Source organism: Cynocephalus volans, chromosome 3, assembly GCF_027409185.1.
Source record: "Cynocephalus volans isolate mCynVol1 chromosome 3, mCynVol1.pri, whole genome shotgun sequence".
In the NCBI taxonomy this organism is placed as follows: Eukaryota; Metazoa; Chordata; class Mammalia; order Dermoptera; family Cynocephalidae; genus Cynocephalus; species Cynocephalus volans.
In genome coordinates this window covers 5416449-5441488 of record NC_084462.1, presented here as the reverse complement: position 1 = coordinate 5441488, position 25040 = coordinate 5416449, and the positions used below count along the sequence as shown (strand labels likewise).

At 42.7% G+C, this 25040-nt stretch overlaps 1 pseudogene; it reads right to left on the bottom strand.

The window, feature by feature from the left end:
- Nucleotides 1–801: 801 nt before the first annotated feature.
- On the bottom strand, nucleotides 802–19394 carry LOC134371901 (SOSS complex subunit B2-like; annotated as a pseudogene).
- Between the last annotated feature and the right edge of the window lie 5646 nt (nucleotides 19395–25040).

The window sequence follows — 25040 nt, the reverse complement described above, 5'->3', positions numbered from 1 at the left end:
TCCTCGAAGTAAGTACCCAGGATTTTCACTCCAGGCTAAGTACATGTAAGCACCTAGGAGCTATAACTTGCAACTGCACATTACTACATGAATTCAATTTGAATCACCTTCACTATAATGTTTATCTATCACAATTATTTTTTAAAATAGATCAATGTTTATCATGACATAACACGTAGTTTCAAAAAAATAAATATTTAAGGCCTCAGTTTTGATAACAAATGTTAAGAACAGTACCCTAAAATAAAGTAGATGTAGCTTTCTTCTAAAAATTATGTTATAATACAGATCGCATTCTATTCAATAATTCTGATAAAGAATCTGGTTTTTTTGCAATAAAATAAGAAATTAGGATGATTCAGTCCTTGGAAAATCTTAATGGCAGTCACTCAATAAAGAAGTCAATTATTCCTGGCGTCACAAAGACTCAAAAACTGCTGTTAGCATTGACCAAGTTTTGGGATTTTTGGTGGTAATTGCTTTAGTTGACAATAGCTGAATTTAAGACAAAATAACATCTCCCACTAAGCCTTATGTTATATATTACAAAATTTATAGAAGATAGACTCATAGAGGCTATAAAGCTGATGTCTTAAGTAACTCACCCATGAGTACAATGGGTACAAGTTTTTAAAAAGATATCCAACAAACTTTTTGCTCTAAAAATAAATGGCCCTACTTTTCAGTGTTCCCATTCTTCAAACAAAAAATGTACAAGAAAATCAATAAAGGACATACTACTTTTCACAGTTAACAATAAAAAGTGCAGTAAGTGTTCAAGTAGGGTATATAGTTTAAAAACTACATGTGAGTATTTGGCATAGGTCGTCTGTTAAAGGATCTCCGAGGGTCCCTGCCATTACTTATTGTAGTCATGACGGTTTGATTATTAGCTGTTCCCGGTAGCTGTGGATTTATAGGTCCCTGGCCATTGCTTCTACCATCATATGAAAATCGATATCCCCTTGATTCAGGGCCACTTTGAACACTGTTTCCTGCTGGTCCAAATGTACCTATACCCATATAACTATTTATGGAATTATTTTTCTGCTCACTGTGTGCCCCTTTGTTCTGCTGTCCTCGATAATCTGGGTTAGGCTCACTGAAATTTGGCACTTCTGAGTCAACCATACAGAATCTTTATACTCCTAGAGAGGATGCTTCCTCCAGGTCAGGGTGGAGATCATTACTAGTGTATGGAAACTCGCATTGTGGCTGCCTACACTGTACCTAGATCCCCAGTTCTTCGGAGTTCACCACTCCTTCCAGTATAAAGCATCAGACATTCTTTCCACATGGATGCATAACCCCTGGTTAACCAAATAATATCCCCTGGCTGTATAAGACTTCTGACTCATCCCACACGGAATTAGTGATGCTGCCCATTTTATCTGCTACTTTGCACCCACATGTGTACTTTCACCTGATATTTGACAAAGGTACCAAGGCAACTGAATGAAAGGAATTTGAAATAATGGTGCTGGACCAACTGAATGAAAAAAAAATTCTTTACCAAAACTTCACACCTGTACAAATATTAGCTCAGAAGGGATGATATCTTTAAGTGCAAAATATAGTAGCATAAAATGTTAACATGTAAACATTTAGGGGAAAAAAAAGAAGAAAATCTTCAGCAACTCAGCCTCAGTAAGAGTTCTTAGATATGGCACCAAATTAAGAAAAAAAATGATAAATGGGACATTATCAAATTAAGACTTCTGGTCGTTAAAGACCTCGATAAGAAGAAAAATGGGCAAAATATGAAGAGACATTTCACTGAAGCAGAAACAAATAGGCAAATAAAAAGATTTTCGACATCACTATCCATCAGGAGTCAACTTCACATCTTCTGCTTTCTCCATTTTAACCCATCTTCCTGTCCAAAAAGTTAATGTCAACAATGAGGTTTCATACCAAGATGGGAAAATCACAGGTGCTTCAACAGTTTTCAACTTTCAAATATATCATGTTACATTTTTCTTTTCCAGCTAAAAAAAATTGGGGGTTGGGGGGAAACTGATAGAATTGTTCTAAAATAAGACTGTGAGATGATGTCACAACTCTGTAAATGTACTAAAAATCATTGAATCATATATTAAATATGAAAATATTTCATGTTTTGTAAATTATATCTCAGTAAGCTTGCTTATTTTTAAAATTCCAATGTCACCCCAACACTCACTACAACTCTATTTCAATTTGTATAAGGCACACAATTCCATATGTTCCAGATTCAGTTTTACATATATGTCTTACATTGAGTCTATTACAATAATTATGATGTTAATATAATTAATGCAACTAGAATTAATACTTTCTGTTGATAACATTCCATATAATCAAATAAACACATAAACTGTAATCAATAATAATTTAGTCTCTAAAATGTATATCACTCTCTCATGTTTCAAGTTCTATACCTTAGCTCGCCACAATATTGTGCAATTCATTTGGTGGTTAGTAACATTTTCCTCTTCTTGCTGGCTTAAGGGGAATCTGTCTTGATCTCTGCCACACAGTGAATTATTCTTGGGTCAATAAATCTAACTTCCTCTTGGATAATTTTTCCTGTAAGATTATGCAGTATACAGGTATCTAAAGTTCATTTAGGTATTAATTCATGTGTGATATTGGCTTAGGAAATAAAAGTATAGACATAATAGAAGCTTACTATGGTCACAATGACATAAGAAATAAAATCATTTAAAAATAACAAAATAAGTGCAGATGTTGAGTAGTTGAAGAACAGAAGTAACTACCCTTGTTAGTCAGCACCACGGTTAAGACTTGTCTTTGCGGCTAGACAACATGAATTCAATCCTCAATCAGCCACTGACTGGGATGTGATTGGGTTGATCTTTTTCCCTGTTTTTGTCCCGTTTACTCATCTGTGAAATGAGAATATCATCAATGCTTATTTCAAAGAGCTGAGGTCTCAACTCAGCTCGTTATGGGTTATCATACATGAAGCCTTACTAACTGATTCTTATTCTAAGTGTGAGTGGCATAAAGGAAAATGTAAAAGCAAACATAAAAATCACTGATTAAAGAAAAATATTCTTATTATGTATTTCTGGATGGGAACAAGTCAAGAGGAGAATTTTGGGAGCCACTTTCTGTGGTAAAAGTAGCACAAACACCATGTTTTCTGCAAGATCCTTTGGCTCTGAATAGGAATACCAGCCAGTGGGCAGTGGTAGAATGGCCTCCTTTAGGTATTGGGCACAGGAGATTATTTCCTTGCCTCAGAATATAGTTGGAATCTTGGAGACTTTCTCTCTTACCTATCATGTTTTCCTTTTCTTCACCAGATGCTGGTTAACCTCCACACAGTTGGTTTTCAAGCACCTAATATTGGCCAACTCTCAAGTTAAGAGACTTAAGTTCGCCCTCTTGTATCATCTCAGTTTTTGTTTCTTTAAAGTCTTTTTAAAAACACTCATTTATCATAATGATGGAGCCCCTAATTTGTATCTGCCATTGACTTCTGTGCACTTTCATGTCACAAAATTTTATGTCCAACACCTTCATTTATATACCTCTTCTATTAGTTCCTGGAAAAAATATACATTACATATATAATCTGGATTGCAATGTATGGGACAAAAAAAGCAAGAAAATTCATATACAAAAACAAAATAAATTTTTCTTCTACGGTTCAAGAAGAGCCATCCAATATATTGATTAGTGCCATAACCTGAAATTGACATTCTTATAGCCTTTGGGAAAATGCTCTTGTAGTAAAATTGCTTAATCATATTTATTCCATAATAAATATTTCCACACATTAATTTTCACTGAACTACAATAAAACTATGTTACACAATTTATCTAAACAATATTTTATATTTATCTAAGCAGTATTTCAAATATCTCAATATTTCAATGATCATATTGTGAAATAAGACCTATGTGGGCAGCAGGAAAAACAATGTGGTAGTGACGAGCATGAAGAAAATTACAATCTTTCCCATCCAAGAAATCAGGAGTAGCAAGAGTAAACATTCATGATTGTATTAAAGAATTTGACTCTTTTTCGATGTTTGACTACTGACACCCTTTAGCCTCACTGCTCCCTCTTATTGTGCCCATCTGCACCAGCTGATAAAACCCGAGTGGTCCTTTCTTTGGCATTCCCTGACACAATACTTCCACACATTGCAGGTATGAAACAAAGAATACAAAGAGGATCATAAAAAATATGGAACTGATGATTAAATAAATAAAAACCAAGTTCATTTATAACGCTTGGAAAGTTACAAGATAAAGTTTAGCAGTGACTTAAGCAAATGATGATAGACTTCAAAACAGAGGCATCATTCCAGTGAGACACGTTCCCCATGCAGAACAGAGGAACAAATACAGGATCTTTCTGTTGACTGTCTTACAGTTCTGCTGAGTAACAGTCTCAGAAGAGCCAACATACTCCCCTGCTACACACATCAATAAAGTGGAAAAAATCAGAACTGAAGAATGGCTGATATACCTTGTGAAATAAGAAGAAATACATACACTGGTCTCTTCCCTAGTTTCTGACACAGAGCTCCTAATCCTTTGGAATTTCCTAGGTGACAGGAGCCCAGTTTCCTCTAATGAGGCAACTTGGTGGTCTCCTGGATGGGGGCTGGGGTTGCCAGAAAGGCCAACGCATGATTAGAAGCGTGAAACTTTCAGCTTTATCTCCCCCATCATCTAGGAATGGGAGAAGACTAGAGATTGAGTTAATCATCAAGGAAGCCTACATACAAATCCCTGAACTACAGAGTTCAGAGAGCTTCCAAATGCTGAACACACAGAGGTGCCCAGAGGGTGGTGCGCCCAGAGATGTCACGGAGGCTCTGCGCCCCTCCCCACGTACCTTGCCCTGTGCACCTCCTAATCCGGTGTGCCAGTGGTTCATCTGTATCCTTTGAGATCTCCTTTGTAATAAACAGGTAAATGTAAGTAAGTGTTTCCTTGTGTTCTGTGAGCCAGCCTAGCAAATTAATTGAATCTGAAAAAGGGATCATGTGAACCCCAATTTATACACAGTCGGTCAGAAAGAAAGGCGACAATCTACTATTTGCAATTAGCATCTGAGTGGGAGGGGGGCAGTCTTGAAGACTCAACCCTTATTCTGTGGGATTTGACTCTAACTTCAGGCAAACAGTGCCAGACCTGAATTGACTTACAGAACATCCAGTTGGTGTCCACCTGAGATTGGTTGGTGGTGGAAATGAAACCCCACACGTTTTGGTGACCACAGTGAAGCATATTGTGTTGAGTGGCATGTGAGTAGTAAAATCACTCTGGATTTTTCCTATCCCAAACACAGTGAACAGGAAGAGAGGACTTGAGACAGTTCCATGCAGTTTCTGGGGCCCTAGATGCAAAGGAAGAGAAGTTCTACTTTCAAGGACAGGAAATGGGGTGGAACCTGAATAAGTCAAGGTGTCAGATCTATAGCAGCCTTAACTCTGATCTATACAAACAGAGAACTGCGCATCAGATAGAATCAAGTACAGAAGGAGAGACACATGAGGAAAGACACACCTTTGAAATGACCCAACCTGTGCCGCTCAATGTCAAAGGACCAAAGGGTTCACAGAAGCCTGATGACACAGTGTTGTCCCTCATGATAAAGACAATGCCTTTGTTTCTGTTTGAGCTGCAGCACTGCTGAAGCGTTAGGGAATAAACTACCACACCTCTGAGGAACACAGTGATAAGCAGGGCAAAGAAATACTTCCTTTGAGAGCTCACGAGATACAAACTTTTGTTTTCCCACAGATCTCTTTCTCACTTGCAAAGAGTTTCCCAAACGCTGTTTAATGGTGGGGCTTCCTCTCTGCCCATCTTAGCTCTTACCTATGTTCACACCCTTGATCCATTCCTGTCCATTTGGGTTTCTTGCTATTTTCACTTGGCTCTTGCCAGAGGCCAGGGCTCTTTCCCTTGCTCCAAAGTAGAGATAACACTCATCTCAGGAAGATAGATTCCTGCTTATAATAAGATAGGAACATGATGTGCTGTGTCTCTTCCAGAAGACCAGCCCTCTGCTGCCTTGAGGAGAAAGGACAGTACAGATGGATCTAGAAAAAGATTTCACAAACCGATCCACTAATTGCCTTCTTCTGAACACTGTAACATGCAGATATCTAGTTCTCGTCCGGGAAGTACTGAATCAAAAGCACAGAAGTAGAAACCAAGAAACTGGATACTTTAAAACTCTGCTGTAAGGTTTAATGCAGACGTAAGCTCTGGAACCTCCCAATGATGTACCAGGAAGGGAGCAGAACATCTGAAGAAAGGGGATGGTTAAAGTCCAGAAGTTGCATTCCGAAGTTGTTCATTTCTGAGTCAACAGGGCTTCGATCTCAGTCAGGCCGTGCAGGGGCTCCCAACAGGCACAGAGGGGAAAATGCAAAGACACACAAGGGGAGATCCCAACTTCAGGGAGACCAGGTTCCTGCAGTTCTCTAACATCACATCCCTGTACAAAGCCCTCTGACCAGGGTCCAGGCATTTCCACTTTTCCTGAGGGAATTCTATGGCCACGTCCCTGAATATAAAAAGACTCTGAAATAAAAAACACATTTTACCAGAGATTATCAGGAGAGTTCTTATCTTCACACAAAATGAGGAGGAGAAAGGGGAACATACTGATTCGATTGACATAAGCATTCTGACAGATCCATGTGATGTAGTTTCGAGCAAGGTGTCTCCCTCCCTAAATCTGTTTTATTATACTTTTTCCATAAGAGGTCCTGATATCCTCCAAATAAGTGTGGATTTCTCATTTTTTTGGACACGACGTGAAATAAACAAAAAGTCAGCACAGGGTTATCTCTATAGAAGTGTAAGACATTAGTTTTGACACATCAGGTGATATTCAATATCTAGATGAGCTAGAGCATGAGTGATATCTTCAGAGGTGACAAAGTCCATAGTGGCTTTAAAAAAAGAAAGGGCAGAATCTAAAAACTGTGGATGATGAAAGCCGTAGCAATGACTAAAGCTTCTGAACACTTTTCATGTGTTAGGCATTATTCTAAATGCTTTATTCATAGTAACTTACATAACATAATAGCCCATGACAGAAAGATCTGTTCCCATTTTACTAAAAGACAACTGTCACAGGCACTCAAGAACTCACCACAGGAAATAGGGGACCAAGAGGGAAGGATTACATCAGTCCTTTGTGTTGTGGCATTTGACTTGCATGACTGTTGGTAACTGGAAGGGTTATTTGCTCCCTCCTTTAAAAATAACCTAAAGTAGAGAGTATATTCTGATGGTTTAACAATTTAATCACCGATACAGACAAAAAATGCCTGGCATATATTATAGGCTCTGTATGTACTGAATGACTGAGAATAATACAGAGTAATACTAGTGCGCTCTCTGGCATGGCCTTCCCTTTGGGGATCTGAGGTGTACAAGGGTCCTGTTTGCCCTTGGAATGGTCTCCATTGGGAGTGAGAGAAACCTGATCAGGAGAACCTGAGGTGCAGAGCCAAAGCTCCTTCACCCAGGCCAGTCTAATTGCCCAGCTAGTGAAAGCACAAGTGCAAGTTCAACCAAAATCACAAGGAGCTGACCTACAGGATAGCTGCCTGAGGCCGAGCAGACCCATTTTGCCAAGACCTGAAACGTGACCAAAAGAGAAGACACCGCCCGGCTGCTCAGATCCCTCAATGGAGAAAAGTTCCTGGGGTCTAAGATTTCTCACTTTGCAATGACACTGGCTTAAATATTCATTCACAGCCCCAAATCCGTGGGACTTGGTTGGGTCTCGGGATGGTGTGCACTGGTTGCAGGAAGTGAGTGTCTGAATAGAACACTAGATAGGAAGGTAGAAGACTTGAGGGAGGGGATGAAAGAGGGCCACAAACAGACATACCACTCCTCTTCCTCAAGTCACCCATCTGAAGAAGCACCAACCCTGCCATTCTAGAGAAGACAATGGGGAAAGGGAGAAGCGTATACACAGTGTGAGTGTGTATGTGATGGATGGAAGGACAGACTGCTTTCTCTAAATGTGATCCCATAGCTCACCCCCATTCCACTTTACCCACTACCGAGCACAGAGTCACCCAGTGAGGATGCACAGAGCTTATCTTTTCTCCAGTTCCTGAGTCTCCCTGACATTACTAGGGCTGTGATCCCCCAAATAGTGTTCCCCATCCCCTTCTCTAACTCCCTTCCCAGGACATAGTGGTCGCTCCTCATTGGAGAAATATCAATGTTCTGCATTTAAAGCACCTTGCCCCTCCACTCCCCAGCGCGTTGTGAGCGTGTGTGCACACGCTCTGCCACTCACTCTTTCCCTGCCACGGCCCCTTGTCCACACTGTCTGGCACGTCCAGATCCCAAAGCTTCTTCCCTGCTGTGACTCTCCCTCTGTTCCCCTTGTCACCAGCTGCCCTCTCTTGTCCCAGCACCATGTCACTCTGTAGGCCATGGCTCCAAATCATTCATCCTCCCCTCCCACTCTCTGCCTGAAGGGTCTCCCCCTGTGCAGCCCCCTGCCTATTTTGCTGTCCTTCAACACTCAGAGATCCCGCTTTCTCTAAATTTCTCTGGTTGCTTTTCTTTCCCTGCTTTCTCGGCTTCTTTTTCATTTCTTACTGTCTCTTTGCAGATCCCTCCCCCGTCCCCCACTTCGCCATCTGTTTATGGGCCTCCCACATTCTTCTAGTCTCTTCCTCAGTTTTTCTATTTCCTCTCAGTCGCTCTGTCTCTCCTTCTCCTGATTCCCTTTTGCCCAAACATTCACAGGGAGAGGTTGGAATAAGACGCCCGCCTCACGAAAAAGCACTTTTCCAGTGGGATGGAATCTGGGACGCAATTACAGTGGTGTGTCACAACAGGCCCTGGTCACCTCCCCCAGAAAGAGATCAGGGGAAGCGGTGACTGGGAAGGGGAGGTCTGGGGAGCAGAAGCGCCCGGCCCAAGGAAGACAAAGGTGAGGATGAATTAGGAGAACAGTGGGGTCTGCAGAACCCCAGGACTGGGGAGGGGACGCGGCCTCTCCTGACAGGGGCTGTCAGCGCGGCCCTGCAGGGGTCGAGAAGGGCGTGAACCCACCTCCAGGGGAAGGACGTTAGATGGCGCGGGTCCGGCGGAGAGCTCAGTAAAGGGGTTTAGCGGGAAAAAGAAAAAAGAAAAAGTCGTCTACATGAAGACCGGGGGCAGGACCAGCGTCAGGCAGATTTTAACACACAGGGAAGCGACTCCGGACTCTCAGGGCATCTGAATTTCCTGGGGGTGGAAACGGTGGTGCGGGAACTTTCAGGTCTGTAGGGACCCCCGGATCCCGGGTATGGAATGGCTGAGGGACAGCGAAGCGGACTTAATCTACACAAAGGAAAACTCACGCGACGCGGCTGCAACTCCACTCCGCACCATCCGCTTCCGGGTCTGCACCAAACCCGGAGCGCGGGAAGGAGGGCGGGGCGGGGCCGGGGCGGGGCCGGGGGCGGGGCCTGTCCTGGGGCGGGGCCGGGGCCGGGGCCGGGGCGGGGCCGCGCTTCCCTCCGCCTCGCTGCCCCGAGTCTTTTCCTAGTTTTGGAGGCTGAAGTAACTCAGCGGGGCGGGCTGGGAACTGGGATCTTGCTGGGGACCACCGGGCGGGAGTGGGGCGAGTGGTGTTCTAGGTGAAGTGGTGTTTGGATCCGGGAAAGGTTCTGCAATTAAAATTAATTTTAGCAATTTAATTACAAAGCCGTGGAATCGCCTGTGATCTGGATGCACATTAGAATGAGAAATGCAAATCTGCCTGAAAAGAATGTGCAATTTCATGCTGACCCCCAACAGCCATGCATTTCCGTTCCCCATTCTCTCCAGAGGGAATCAACCCTGGGCTCAGTTCCAGAGACTTTCACAGGGGCAAGACCTGGAGTGTAAGGCGTGGAGGGCTAAGGCCAGTGATAAGCTGGGGTACCAACGGTTGCTTTTTAAAAAGCCGTAAACCTTTAAAAAACTTGATGTAAAATACCTGGTTTCTCCTTACACTTGCTATTCTATTCCACACTCGAGGGGAGTGAACCTCAAATACCTTTGAGATAAACTTTGTGGACATCATAATATGCTCAGGTCATTAATTTCTAAATATGCCGGAATTTCAAATTCACTTTATGTGCATTTTGAAAATAATTAGCAAACGTACTATTTAAAAAGTGAAATCTATTTTAAGCCTTCTCTTTGTTTTCTCTTGATCTGTCACATATGTATAACAAAGCCTGTAAAATACATAGTCTTCAGAAGCATTTAGTTTCACCTAAAGAGTGATTAATTTTGCAATATTTCTAAGGGTTTCTGGTAAGCAGGTTATTCTCTTTCATATGATCCCTGAGGAAATAACACTAGATTATCAAATTTTAAATAGCCTCATTTCTACTGGCAACAGTTTTATGGCAATATTTGTAAGTTAACATGTACAAGGAAATATGTTTTGCTCTCCATCGTTTTTGTGGAAGGTTTCATCAAGAAGTGGGAATCAATTACATATTTAAGATATTAGCAGGTTAAAATGAGCATAATGCCAGGGCATGACACAGATGAGTACAAAAAGACATATCAGCACTTTTCTTCTTTTTAAAAAATATATTAATATTTAAATATTTAAAAATGTTTTATATCAGCACATTTTTAAAAGATGTTATGTCTGGGATAGATTTGGGGTTTTTTACAAGGTACATTATTCTGGATGATGCAATATTGCTAAGTAGTTATGTTGCCAAGAAAGAATTTTTGTCATTGGCTTCTGTAATCCCACGCAAAGAAATGAGTTGATTGTGAAGCTTTTCTTTAAACTCAAAACAGTAGAGAAGCTGACTATAGCTGAAAGTCATGAGTCCATTTTGTATATGGGGAGTTTTGTTGCTTCTAAAATTTTGAAAGGAGCAACAAGAACACATTTACATGTAACAAATAGAAAAAGGATAGTTCTTCAATCGGAAATATTTTATTCTGCTGTAATATCATTATAAGACGAATGCAAATTACTAAGGATTCAAAAAACTTTTTTTAAACTAGGAACTACCCTCACCTATTGAGTGTATATTATGTCCTGTGCCACAAAAAAAGAATGAAAGAATATATGTACTTTAACACAGATGGAACAATAAAAACATTTACCACTGTCAAAAAACAAATTCGGAGTTATGTTAGGAGAGATTTTATTCAAAAGAACTATTGAAATAGGGTAAATGCACCAACCACAAGATCTGCAAATGTCCAAGAGTCGTGCACAAAAGAGCTTTTCTCTTAAACGTGGCTAGAAAGCACCAGGTCTGGGGCAGTAGATGAGCACCTGGCATGACCTACAGTTATTTAGGGAATATTTTATCTGAAGGTCAGCCTATTCTTGAGAGGGGATGTTAAGAAGGAGAAGTTGTTCTGAGTTACAATTACAATTACAATTGGTCAGGGGTCTAGAAGGAGTGAAGCTTAACCAAAGTTTGATTAAGTCAGGTCGACAAATACTGCTCCCAGTGATTAGAGGGGACAAACGATTCAGTAATCCTTGCTAAAACAAGGATGGGAGTTTCTCGAGTCTGTATCTGGCTTTATCCTATGTAAACTAGGGGGCCATCATTAGACTTAATGAAGTCCTATGGGGAAGTGTGGTTCTTTGCAGTAAGCTGTTTCCAGGAAAACAAAGTGTTGAGGGATGTGGTTTGCGGTGGTGTTCCCGAACTTAGGGCCGGCTGCCCGCCCCCTTGAGAAAAAAATAAAACTCAGAAGTCAAATGGTTGGTGTTAGAGAAGCAGCTGTATTCAGCTGAAGGAGATGGTAGGCTACCCCATCTCAAAGGTTTAGACTTACGGAAGGGTTTTTCAAAGAGGGGTGGAGGGAATGGAATGTGGGAGGTGAGATTATTTCCTTGCCTCAAAATGTAGTTGGCATCTTGGAGGCTTTCTCTCCTGCCTATCATGTTTTCCTTTCTTCACCAGATGCTCGTTAACCTCCACACAGTTGATTTACAAGCACCTAATATCGGCCAACTCCCAAGTTAAGAGACCTGGGTTCACCATCTTGTGGCATCTCAGTTCTTTTGTTTCTGTTAGGTTTGAATCTTGAAGGTTTTAGTCTCAAACTGGAGCAAAGAAAACCAGGAGCCAGGCCGTAAATTTGGGGTCGGCTTTAATGGGGGCGCTCCCGGGCGAGGTTCCACGGTCCCCCAAGGGAGTGAGGCCGGGAAGTCGCGCCCAGGGTGGATACAAGCGGGTATTTATAGGGAAGGGCTGTTGGTGCGTTTTTTGCCCGTATATGGTAAGGAATTGAGCAGGGTTCAGTTTCGGTTCCCGCCTTCCAGGGAGGGAGCGGGGAGACAGGGAAGGGGGTGCACTTCAACAAGATGGAGGCTCTTCCCTACTTTGTTGCTCCTTTCGGTTCTCCCGATCCCGTTGTCCCAACAGTTTCTTTAAAGTCTTCTTAAAAACACTCATTTTTCATAATGATGGAGCCCTTAAATTGTATCTGCCATTGACTTCTGTGCACTTTCATGTCACAAAATGTTATGTCCAACACCTTCATTTATATACATCTTCTATTTGTTACTGGAAAAGATCTACATTACATATGTAATCTGGATTGCAATGTATGGATGAAAAAAAGCAAGAAAATTCATATACGAAACCAAAAAAATTTTCTTGTACTGTTGAAGAAGAGCCATTTAATATATTGGTTAGTACCATAGCTTGAAATTGACATTCTTATAGCCTTTGGGAAAATGCTTTTGTAGTAAAACTGTTTAATCATATTTACTATGTAGTAAACATTTTCACACATTTTTATTGAACTACCATAAAAAATACATTAGGGAATTTATCTAAACAATAGCTCAGAAATATATTCAATAACCATATTGTGAAGTGGGACCTATGTTGGCAGCAGGAAAAAGAATGTGATAAGCTATGAGCATGAAGAAAGTTATGATCTTTCCCATTCAAGAAGTCAGAAGTACGAAGAGTAAACATTCACAATTGCACTAAAGAATTTGACTGTTTTTTTTTTTTTTTTTTTTGTCTTTTTCGTGACCGGCACTCAGCCAGTGAGTGCACCGGCCATTCCTATATAGGATCCGAACCTGCGGTGGGAGCGTCGCTGCACTCCCAGCGCCGCACTCTCCCAAGTGCGCCACAGGCTCGGCCCAGAATTTGACTGTTTTTTGATGTTTACTGACACCTTTTAAGCCTCTCCACTTCCTCTTCTTATTCTGCCCATTCGGGACAAGCTGATAATAAAGCCCCAGTGGTCCCTTCTTTGATACCAGCTGGAATTCAAAACACATCCATCCAGGTAGCTTCACTGCAGCCCCAACCAGTCACCACCATAACGCAAGCCAGCCATCTTTCCCTGCTCTCAAGACATTTTTTGGACAAGTTTAGGAAGTCTACCCTGCTTTCAGCACAAAGCCTCATTATGTAAGAAACATTCACATACACTTGATTATACGGCATCATTACTATTGACAAACAAACCAAACTTTAGGTTGGGGAGTGTTCAATCCAGTGCCAGTGGATTGGTCACAAGTACAAATAACTAATAATGTTTTGGGGGGTGAATGCATAAAGTTGTTTATGTACAGAACAGAAATCCCATTATGTATGTTCATTCTTAAGAGAAAACTAGGGCAGGCAGTTAGTTCGGTTGATTACAGCATGGTGTGATAACGCCAAGGTCCGAGGTTTGATTTCTGTATTGGCCAGTCACCAAAAACAAAAAAAGTGTGTGTGTGGCGGGGGTGAACCAGTGAAACACTAAGCCCCGTGCCTGAAGCAAAAAAAAAAAAAAGGTACAACATTAAAAAAAATAGAAACTTGAACTCCAATCTCTATTAAATTCCCATATTAAAAAATATAAGAACAATAGTATCCATTTAAATTTAGATATTTATGTGTTAAAGTATTGGTTAATTAAAAACCAGGCTAAAAAGAAGTATGAAAAAAACAAAAACAAAAAATTCCTTCATATTAAGGAGGAACATTTCACCAAACATCTTAATCAGCAGTGAATACTGGACGCATTTTCTTTAAATTAAGGTAAGGTTGGTCATGGTTGCAGCCAAACACTACATCACGGCAGGGACCAGTAGCAAAGCGAAAAGGCAGGAAAAAAAGGGGTGGGGAAAGAGAGGAAGGAGCTGGGTCTGTTAAAAGTAACAGGAGACATGGTTAGAACCTAGAAATAGCACGTCCTTAAGCATATGAACTAATAACATATTGAAAAGAGTTTTCCTTCTTTAGCAGCACGAATTTAAAAATCACATGCACAAACACACACAGAAAAGTAACATCCTACATTTCCCTTAGCAAATATATCATGACACCTCTTTAAAAGGCATTTCCAAACCTATGTAAGGAATTACACAACTCCAGTGAAGGAGTGATGTCACAAGATAGAGGAATAGGAGGCCCCAGACCCTGCTTCCTTCAGGAAGACACAACTTTAACCACGCACAGAAACAAGTACAGGAGGAGGAGCTTAATGACCAAGTCGTGGGATGCTTCCACCCTCAGAGGACAAGGTTAAGGAGACACCAGCAGAGGAAAGTGTGAAGTGATCGGGGAGACAAGAAAATTAAAACAAATAGATTTTTAAAGGTTAATGGGATGCCCTCAAAGGCAAGAAAACAGAAGTGGCAGCAATCAACTGTGCAATGTACTACCAGAAAAAGAAAGATGAGGACAGGAAATTAAATGTTGGATTTAGAAATGGGAGGTCACTGGTGACTATGAAAAAGAAAGAATCAGTGGAATGCTAGATGTGAAAGTTTGGTTTACCACTTTAATTCCCGTACAGACAAAAAAACGAACCAAAAAAACCCCCAAAACAAAACAAAACAATAAAAAACACTGGGCATATGTTTTAGGCTCCATGTGCAGCGAATAACTGAATGAGAATGAGAGAGAGTGACACTAGTACACCCTCTGGCATGGCTTTCACACTGTGGAACTGATGTGTTCATGGGTCTTGTTTGTCTTGGAATAATCTTCATTGTGAGTGAGCGGGGAGCTGACCAAGATGAGGTGCAGAGCCAAGAGTACTTCCCTCAGACCACTCTACTTGCCCAGCATATGGGAAGGGCAAGTATAAGTTCAACCAAAAATGCAGGGAGCTGACCCAGGGGGTAGACTATCCAAAAAGATAGAGAATTATATGGATACCCATTTTGGGGGCAACTCAGCACAGACATGATGTTAAATTGCTGTAAACTGATATACAGGTTTAATGCATTGTTTATAAAGGTATGTCCCAGGTGCAGAGAATATTCTAAAATTTATGTGAAGGGCCAGCCCCGTGGCTCACTCGGGAGAGGCAGCGCTGGTAGCGCCGAGGCCGCGGGTTCGGATCCTATATAGGGATGGCCGGTGAGCTCGCTGGCTGAGCACGGTGCAGACCACACTGTGCTGAGGGGTTGCAATCCCCTTACCAGTCGGAAAAAAATAAAATAAAAAATAAAATAAAATAATAAAATTTATGTGAAAAGGCAAAGAACATGTTACTGAACCAGGTCCCTGAGCTCACTCTGCGATAGAAATTGACAAGAGGCCAAATGGGGAGTCACAGGCAAGGCTTTATTGGGACTTATTCTTCAGCACAAGGGAGTCAACACAAAGGAGTTTGCTCAGACTGGTTCCCTGAGGGGAAGGTCAGAGAAAGTTTTAAAAGAGTTTGGTTGGAGAAGGGGTGCCATCTCAGCATGTAGATGTGGGGGATTTCTCGGAACTTGTGCACTTGGAGGTCATGCTTCTTCATGTGTTGTGTATCTAATTAGCATGTTAAGTCTCCACCCCTGGGTGTGATTTTTAGTATTACTATGAGGAAAGTCATCACTGAAAGTTCAGCACTGGAGTCCATCTTGGCATGGGCTGATTTGGTCTGGTTCTCACAGCTGGATCTTTGCCTTTGAGTAAACATCCTGCTCCTGCATTCCTGCAAGATGCTGCTTTAGAGATACATGGCTTAGCCCATTTTTATATGGGTATGAGTTGGATTCCTGTAGTTAAGAGGCCATTTGTCTTACCCCTTGTGGTCAGGGGTGAAGAGTCCCTAAGTCCAGTCCTTATTCTGTCTCATTCTCCCCTGATAGATTTTATCCTCCTTAATCTTAAGGGGAAAGGGGCTGGAGGTCTCATTTTTCTGAAACTGCTTTCTGCTTTGCATGGACATTGGCCCTGCCTATATTCCAGAGGCATAAAAATCTCTTGCTGATTGTTCAAAGGGTCTGTAAGGACCCAGGGTCTCTCATGAGGGTATGAGCTGAAAACCCCGTGCCAGCATCATTGTGACATGGAACTGGAAGACACAAATTTTACTAAAAAGGTTAAAAAGACAAGGACCAAAGAGTAGGAGTAATAATATAATTATTAGGGGTCCTAGTAATGGTAAAAACTGGGTTAGACTGAGCAGGGCCACCAACCAGATGTCTGAAGCTGAGTTAGTTTTTCCAAAGCTGTGAAGCCAGTTAACCTGTTTGTAAATCTCCTTGATGTTTATATTAGTCCTAGAGATAGGTTCCAGAGATAGAGTCGCTCATGCTTGAAACAAGCAGGGCCTAACCCAGAGGAAGTCCAGACCAGTGGGAAAACCACTGGGCAGGTACTTGCTGGAAAACCACTGGGTGCGTGCAATAGGAACTGGGCCATGGGACCTGGCAAGAGAAACTGCAAATCCCGTGACTGTTAAACCAATTCAGCCCTAGAAACAGTTTAAAAACCCTGCTCCCAAAACAGCAGGCAGGCTAGATCCTGTACCTATGCCTCCTCGGTGCTGCCTGAACAAATAAAGCCTTTAAAGCCTGATTTCTTGTCTCAGTACCAGTCTTTGCTAATCACTAGCCTTTCAGTTTACTTCTACTTCCCCTAAGGTGTTAACCCATGTGCAGCATGAAGAGTTAATAACTGCACATACTCCCCTTTGTTCAGCCAAGAAATAATCTAGAGCCCTCTGGTTATCTAACACCATGTTGGCTAAGGAATTTACAGGTGTTCGTAGCCCTTGTAAAGCATCTCCAGTGTTTTGGGCCCACATGGCAAGTGTGGAAATTAGGTTTTTTAAGGTAGATTCATGGAAGTTAGGTTTCTTAGAATAGGTTCATGGCAAAACATTCCCCAGGTGGCTGCTAATCTAATAACTGCAATGCAAGCCAAGATTAAGTCAATAGTCCTTTTTGGCCTGTGGGTCAGATTGCCCAGTGTGCATTGCCCCACAAACACCATGTTACCTATACATGGATGTGCCCTTGCTAAGAAGGGTGAGGGAAACCTTCCTTTATGGAACCAGAAGTTTGGAGCCCAATTTATCGGCACCCAGTTTGAGGGGTCTGTGCACCAAAGAACATACTCCACTGGAGCACAGGCCCTTTTAGGGAGGGTGATGTTGAATTCTTTAATTAATCCAACTTGGCGGGGGGTGGGGGGGTTAGAAGTGTTGCAATGTGGAGACAGTAGCCTTCCCAGTTGGGGAATGGGGAACAATATTTTTATCCAATAAGGTTGTTATGTCCTGCCTTGGGGATGGTAAAGCCCATTTTCCAGAAATCTGGGGGTTTGTTATAACCTACCCCAGGCTGCATTTATTCTTGGCACCTGGAGATCCTTCTCTATAGGTATTTATGACATGGTACCAATGGGTTTTGTCTGGGTTACAACCAAGTGAAAGGTTGAAAGTTATGGGGGTAAATAGATGACCTGTTTTCATTCCAAGCAAACTCAGAATTCTTTTATTTTGGGGCAGTACAGTGTTAACATGTCTTGTTCTTAGTTGTACAGTTTGGACACTGTATTTCTTTTCTTGAGGTAGTGTTAAGAAGGGGTATGAAGTTCATGCATGGCATGGGCTGTGTAGGACTTAGCTGGACAATGATAGGAAGCTGGCTCGTAGAGTGCCAGGGTGAAAAGGTACTATAATTCCCTGAAGCAGGGTAAGGAAAAGGCCATGGGTGGGTTGCTTGGGGAAGTTAGTGACATATCCAGCACTGTGATAGGTTGTTTCCTTGGGCAATGATTCAGAATAAGTTTATCATGGCATTATGTTCCCAAAGACTGTGGCAGGTGGAACCAAAGGAGAGAAACAACATAAGAGAAAGAGCAACATGGCCATGTTAAACCCAACACGGACAGAAAAATGTCCCTGATTTTCCAGGGGGACTTCTGAAGTAGCAAAAGCCAAGAATTAAAACTACTAGAATAAAAATAGAGACCCACCTGCCACATTACTTATTCATTTGTGGGACAATCTTATTAAACAGGTATTTGAGATTTTCCACAGGTTCATAGGCGAAGGCCAGAACTTTCAGAAAGTTCTATAAAAATTCAGAAGAGAAAGGTTTTACTCTTGAGAGGTGTACCCAGCTGGGGACTTCTTGTACTTTGACTGCTGTTAGGGTGGCCAAGATTACGTGGTAGAGACCATTCCATTTACATAATAGTTGATTTTGTGGAGTGCCTTCTGTCCAAGTTTTAAGTCGAGCCTGGTCCCTGGTTGGGCTTGCATGGGGGTTCCCTTGTCTGTATCAGGGACAGGTGACATTTTATTCCCATATTCTACAATAGCCTCCTGAACCTGTCCCAGATTGACTAAATGTCACAGGTTTTGATTTATTTTCCCATTAATAAAAGACTGGTGGTGAGAAAGAATCTCCCATAGGTCATCTTAAAGGGGCTAAATTTTAAGTTGTTTCTGGGGGCTGTGCAGACTCTGAGAAGTGTGACTGGGAGCATTTTAATCCAAGCCTCATGGGTTTCCTGGCAGAGCTTTGCTAGGGCCTTTTAAAGTGTGTGATTCATTCTTTCAACTTTGCCTGATGACTTGGGATGCTGGGAATCGTGCAGTTGATAGTTTATTCCTAAGGCTATTGAAAGGTCCTGAGTGACTTTGGATACAAAGGAGGGCCCGTTATCACTCTGAGAGACCAGGGGAGCCCAAACCGAGGGATTGCTTCCTTTAAAAGGAGTTTACAGGCTTCTATTGCCCTCCCAGTTCAGGGAGGGAACACTTCAACCCAGGCCGTGAAAGTGTCCACCAGTACTAGGAGGTATTTGTATCCTAATCTGGAAGACATTGGGTGAAGTCTATTTGCCAATCCTCCCCTGGAGAGGTCCCTCTATGCTGGACTGGCTTGACCATGGCAGGGGATGCTGGATGCATTTAAGGGTTCTTTCGAGCACATAGCTCACAGGTTTGAAAGTTACCTCTTTTACTGTTTTTCTGAGTCCCTTTCCAGTAAGGATCTTGTCTACAAAGTCCCAGAGGGCATGCTTCCCGTAATGTGTAGACTCATGGAGGTATTTAATGAGTTTCCATTGGTCCATCCCAGGGGCAAAAACCTTATTACCATCTGTGAGCCACCCAACACTATCTACTTTATATCCTTGTTTTCGATCCTCCCTTTCTTGTGGCATGTTTGAGGGCAATGGGAGAGCTCAGAAGGATTTGCCATTAGAGCCAAGACTTGTTTGGGTTCTAGTGATCAAGCTGCCTGTTTGGTAGCCTCATCTGCTTTACTGTTCCCCTGGCTGATGAGGGGCACATCTCTCTGATGGCCTTTGCAGTGAATGACTGCCACCGGATGGGGAAGTTGTACAGCTCCTAAGAGAAGTAGGATTGAGGTCTTACGTTTGATTGGGGAGGTTTTAGTCAGCATTCCCCTCTCCTTCCACATGGCAGTGTGGCCAAGTAATACAAGAAACCCATATTTTGAATCAGTATAGATGTTTAGTCTTTTTCTTTTTCCCAACTGTAAGGCTCTGACCAAGGTAGTTAGCTCTGCCTTTTGAGCTGATGTTTGCGGATGGAGGGCCTTAGCTTCTATGATTTTATTTAGGATTACTATCACATAACCTGCCTTCCAAGTTCCCCCTTCCACAAAGCTGCTACCTTCCATATACCATTCTGTCTCTGGATTTTGGAGGGCCTCATCCTTTAGGTCTAGTAGAACAGGTCTGTTCTACAGTTTCTATGTGTTGATGGTATAAAGGCTCTTTATCTGCATTGGGAAGTAGGGTTGCAGGATTTGAGGTTTGACATACTTTTAGAGAATGTCAGGGGCATCTAGCAAGAGAGCTTGACACTTAGCCTTCTTCCAGTAAGCCATTGCTGTCCTTTGACCTCTAGAGTTGTCTGGATGTGGTAGGGAGTTAAGACCTCTACAAGTTGATCCAGTGTTAGTTTGGAGGCCTCATTAGCTGACAAAGCAGTGGCTGCCACTGCCCTTAGGCAGCTGGGACAACCTTGAGTGACTGGGTCTAGCTGTTTTTGAAATTAAGCTACTGGTCTTTGGATGGGTCCTAGCTTCTGGGTTAAGACCCCGCAGGGCTATTCCTAGCCTTTCACATACATATAAAGTAAATGGTTTCTCTAAATTAGGGAGTCCCAGTGCCTAGTTCAGTCTTTAAGGCCTCAAAGGTATGTTGGCATGTTTTGTTCCAAAGTAAGTGTTTCCTTTCCTCTCCCTTGAGTGCCTCATATAGGGGCTTGGCCATTGGAACCTAGTTTGGGATCCAGATATGACAGAAACCCATCATTCCTAAGAAGCCTTGGGCAGTTTTTTTGTTTATGGGCTGGTAATGGTGATGGCCCTTTTTCAGTCTGCAGCGAGAGTGCAGGCCCCCAGGGTCAGGATGGACCCTAGGCATTGGACTTTTTGTAAGGAAATCTGGCTTTGGTTGGAAAGACTTTGTATCCCCTTTCAGCCAAGAAATTTGGGGTTTTATTGGTATCAGAATCTGAATCTCATTGTGTTGTACTGGCAATTAATAGGTCATTAACATACTATAATAAGGTTCCATTTTTTAAGTTTAGTTCTCTTAGCCAATGCATTTCCAAAAAGATGAGAACCATCCCTAACGTCTTGCGGGAGTACTGCCCAAGTATACTGTGTGGCCTCTTGGGTTTTAGGACCTCTCCGTTCAAAAGCAAAAATAAACTGGGATCTGGATGGGGAGGAACATAGAAGAAGGCATCCGTTAGGTCTAGTACGGTATAATATTGGGCATATTCTGATATTTTAGTGAGCAAAGTATATGGATTAGAAACTAATGGGTGGATAGGGATGACTGCTTCACTGATTCCTGCAAATCCTATACAAACCGGTATTCCTGTTTGATTTTTGGATCAGGAGAATTGGGGTGTTACATGGAGACTGGCAGGGTTTAATTGGTCCATGTTTGAGGAATTTTTCAATATTTGTTGGATGTAATTTAAAGCTTCAGGCTTGAGGGGATACTGCCTTTTCCAGGGGTATTTGAATCCAGGCCTCAGTTTTACTTCTATTGGAAGAACATTGATAGCCCTGCCTGGGACAATAGTGTCCTATAGAGAGGGGTCCACCTGACTCTTAATTTCCTCAGGAATATTTGGGGTTGTGGGGTCTTGGCAATTTAGGAGGGTGAAGAGGTGAATCCCTTGTTCAGGTTCCACCTCTACCTGAATCTTGTTTTTTTCCAGAGAAATTGTTTCCCCAAGTTTGCTTAATAAGTCTGCCTAACAAAGGGATAGGACACTCAGTAACATAGAGGAATGAGTGAGTGATAGCAGTGCACCCAGCTCACAAGCAAGAGGAAAAATGAATTGTCTTACCTTTGCCCATCTGTCTATCTCAATTTCTGGGCACTTGTGGCTGGAGAAGGGGCTGACAGTCTGGGTCAAGACAGAGTGGGTGGCCCCAGTGTCCACAAGAAACTCTGTTTTCCTACCTGCCACATCAAGGGTGACCTGAGGTTCTGTTGGAGTGATAGTGATGGAGCGAGTTGAAGCCAGAACCAGGTGGGCTCTCAGGTCCCATCAATCAGCATGTGTGGACCTCTCATCCAAGAGGCTGGCAAAGGAGGGGAGGCTGGCCAGCGCTGTCCTTTGGTCATCCTTCTTTAGGATGATCAGGACATTCCCATCTCACGTCCTTTCCTCCTGCAGATTGCACATTGGTTTTGCTTGAGGGAGGGTGTCTCTCTTCAGGTATCTCAGTTGCCTGGTCTTCTGAGCCTCCTGGAGTGACCCTGAGGTGGTGCATGAATTAGAGCAGCCAAAAGTTGCTCCTTTCTAGCCAGTCTCTTATATTTCTTAGCCTTCTCTGCCCTGTCCCTGTTATTAAAGATTTTAAAGGCCTCCTCCACAAAGGCTGACAGTGGGGTCTGGGATCCTGCCTCTAGTTTTTAGAGTTTCCTCCTAATCTCCAGAACAGACTGGATAATGAAGTATGTGGCAATCAGTGCCTTTCCCTCTGCAGATTCTAAGTCATAGTTATTGTACTTTTTAAAATCCTCTGTTACACAGCTCAGGAAAACCACTGGGTTCTCATCCTTCTCCTGAGTAACCTCCTTCACTCTGTCATAGTTTACAGGTTTTACTATGCAATTTTTCATTCCTTGAGATAGGCAGGTGATAAAGTGTCTCATCCTTGCCCTGTTGTAGCAGAGAATCCTGAGCAATACCAATGCCATCTTGGATAGGTGCTCCATTCTCATTGTCAGACTACCCCCCTCTGCATGAGAAACCGTTGACCTTCTCCTAGAAACAAAAACTGTCGCATAGAAACAGGGACCATACACAGTGAACTGTTACATGGGAACAGGAACCATACACAGTGAATGTTTTTACGCTTGATTGCTTTAATTGCTCACTTTGGCTTCTGTCACCTCGCTGCCTAGCTTGCTTTGTGCGCCTGGACAAATCCGTGTGCCAATGGGGTATGCTTTTTGCCTTTATAAATTCCACAAAACCAAAGCTTGGGGCTGTTCTCCCAAAATACCTAGGGGAGCCAGTCACCAGCTGGCTAATAATGACTCTGTTAAAATTCTTAATTAAGTGTTTGGTTCCTTTCCAGGGTGACAACCTCACAACACTGTCGGTATTGTCCTCATAATCCCACCATGGCTTCTGTTCTGGGGCTGCATCTCCACCCACCTGAAAAACACTATGGTGGGGGTTGGTGGCTACTGAACTATCATCATATTTCCTGGGCTGCCTTACTATCAGTCTTTCTCATCCAGGGTACAGCCGTGTGCCAAGATAATGGTGGCATCCTGCCAGGTCAGGGAGTATAATGAATTCATCCCTAAACTTATCAGGGTTCTCTGAAAACTTACTAAAACTTTTTTTATGTAATCCCAGGTCTACCATAGGAAAAGGAACATGCACTTGGATAATTCCTTCATTCCCATTGACCACCCCCTGAAGGGGGTAGAGACCCTGGGGTGGTGGCAATGGGTCACAGGGGCTAATTTTACACCTGATGGGAGTCTCACTGAGGATAATATTGGGGACTCCAGTTTCAGGGGTTCTGGTTCCTTAGGAGCCTAGTTGGGGTAAGGTGGAGGCTCAGGAGCAGAAGAAGGTATCAGGGTAGGGGATTGGGAAGGGCCAGTCAAGGCCTGGAAAAGAGGTTCCACAAACAAAAAAATTGATGGTGGGTGGAAAAGGGGGTCTGTAGGTAAATCCAGCTCAGAGCCCTGTGGGGATGAGGTAGAAATGAAAGCCACACATACACAACAGGAGTCTCACGATTTTGGATCTTCGTACAACTTCATAAAGGCTTGTACATAAGGAATCTCTCCTCACTTTGGGGATTGCTTGCAAAACAGATCTAATTGTAAGATGATATTAAAGGTTCCATCCTGTGTCCATTTCTCTTGAACACACAAAGTGTACTGGAGCCAGGTCATATTATAAAAAAAGACCAGTTTTTTTGTTTTTAAGCCAACTAGTTTAAATTAATCCCAGATATTGAGGATGTACCCTATGGGGGAATCTTTTGGAATTCTGAGGGTGGTCCCTATGTCTACATTTACTGTAGAGTTTATGACCTACAGTTAAAGGGCCTGGTGCCAGATGTAGCCCCCTGGACCAAATGTCTGAATACAGGCATGATTGTTCTTGCTCCCAGGCAGCAAAAGAATAAAGGTGGAAGAGGTGAGAGAGAAAAGCAAGGTGAGGGAAGGGAGACTTCATGTTCCCCAAATAATGACCTGTTCAATTTCCCTAATCTTACACCAGGTCCGTGTCTTAATCAATGTTTACCCAAATTCCTCCATAACCAAATGACAACTAAAGAGGTGTCTGACAAGACAGAGAAAGAGGGGGAAAGGAGGAGTTGCAAGATCATATAAAACCTGATCCCAGGTCCTGTTTAGGCCATTCTCACAAAGACAACAGTGAGACCCCACTGAATGGAAAGTTTGACTTGCAAGATGACAGAAAAGGTCTCACAACCCCTTATCCCACAAATGGGTACACAGGTTAGAAAAATAACATGGAGTTAAAGAATTTAATACAGAAACTAGGTTTCAGGAGAAAGTGTTGTGGCATTTGGACTTCCAGTTACTACAAGGCATGAGATTGAATTCCCACCACTCTCACTAGTGTCCCATCAGGGGGAGCCAGTTTGAGCAAGATCTGCAAGGTGCAGGCCCTTCCCACCTCAGCTGCTCACCTGTCAAGAGGAACTGTTGCTGACCAGAAGGAGCATATTCTCACAAGATTCAAGGACAAAAGTTGTAGTTGTCCAGTAGCCACCTTGAAGGGAGGCATGTAGAGGGAAAATGTTGCCTGAATGAAGGTAACAGAAACTCCAAGGCACCAGAGGGAGACTCAGCCAGTGCAGTGACATTAAAACAAAGGTTCCGGATCCCCCACCCACAACCAGGCACACTACTAGTGCCAAGGAGCATGCCAAAAACACCATCTCCATGTGGCTGGCCCACCACAGCTACTACAATAACCACAGCAGCTGAAAAGGTGGCTAGATGTCACAACCACCACGCAGATGGTATGCCAGCCACTGGAGTGTATTGACACAAGGAGAGTCACCAGCAGAGACAAAGAAAAGAAGAGGATGTCTCTCTCCACAAAGCCCATTCCAGAGTGACAGAAGAAGCATCTTCTCTATGATAATACTGGGGGACCTGTACACACCTTTCAGCATTGGACAAATCATCTAGGCAACAAATCAACAGCATAACCATTACTCTTTCAGAGGGAGAGAAGAAATCTAGGGTTATCAGTGGTGGGAGGGGGGAGGGAGGGGGAATAAGGAGAGATTGAACAAGGGGCAT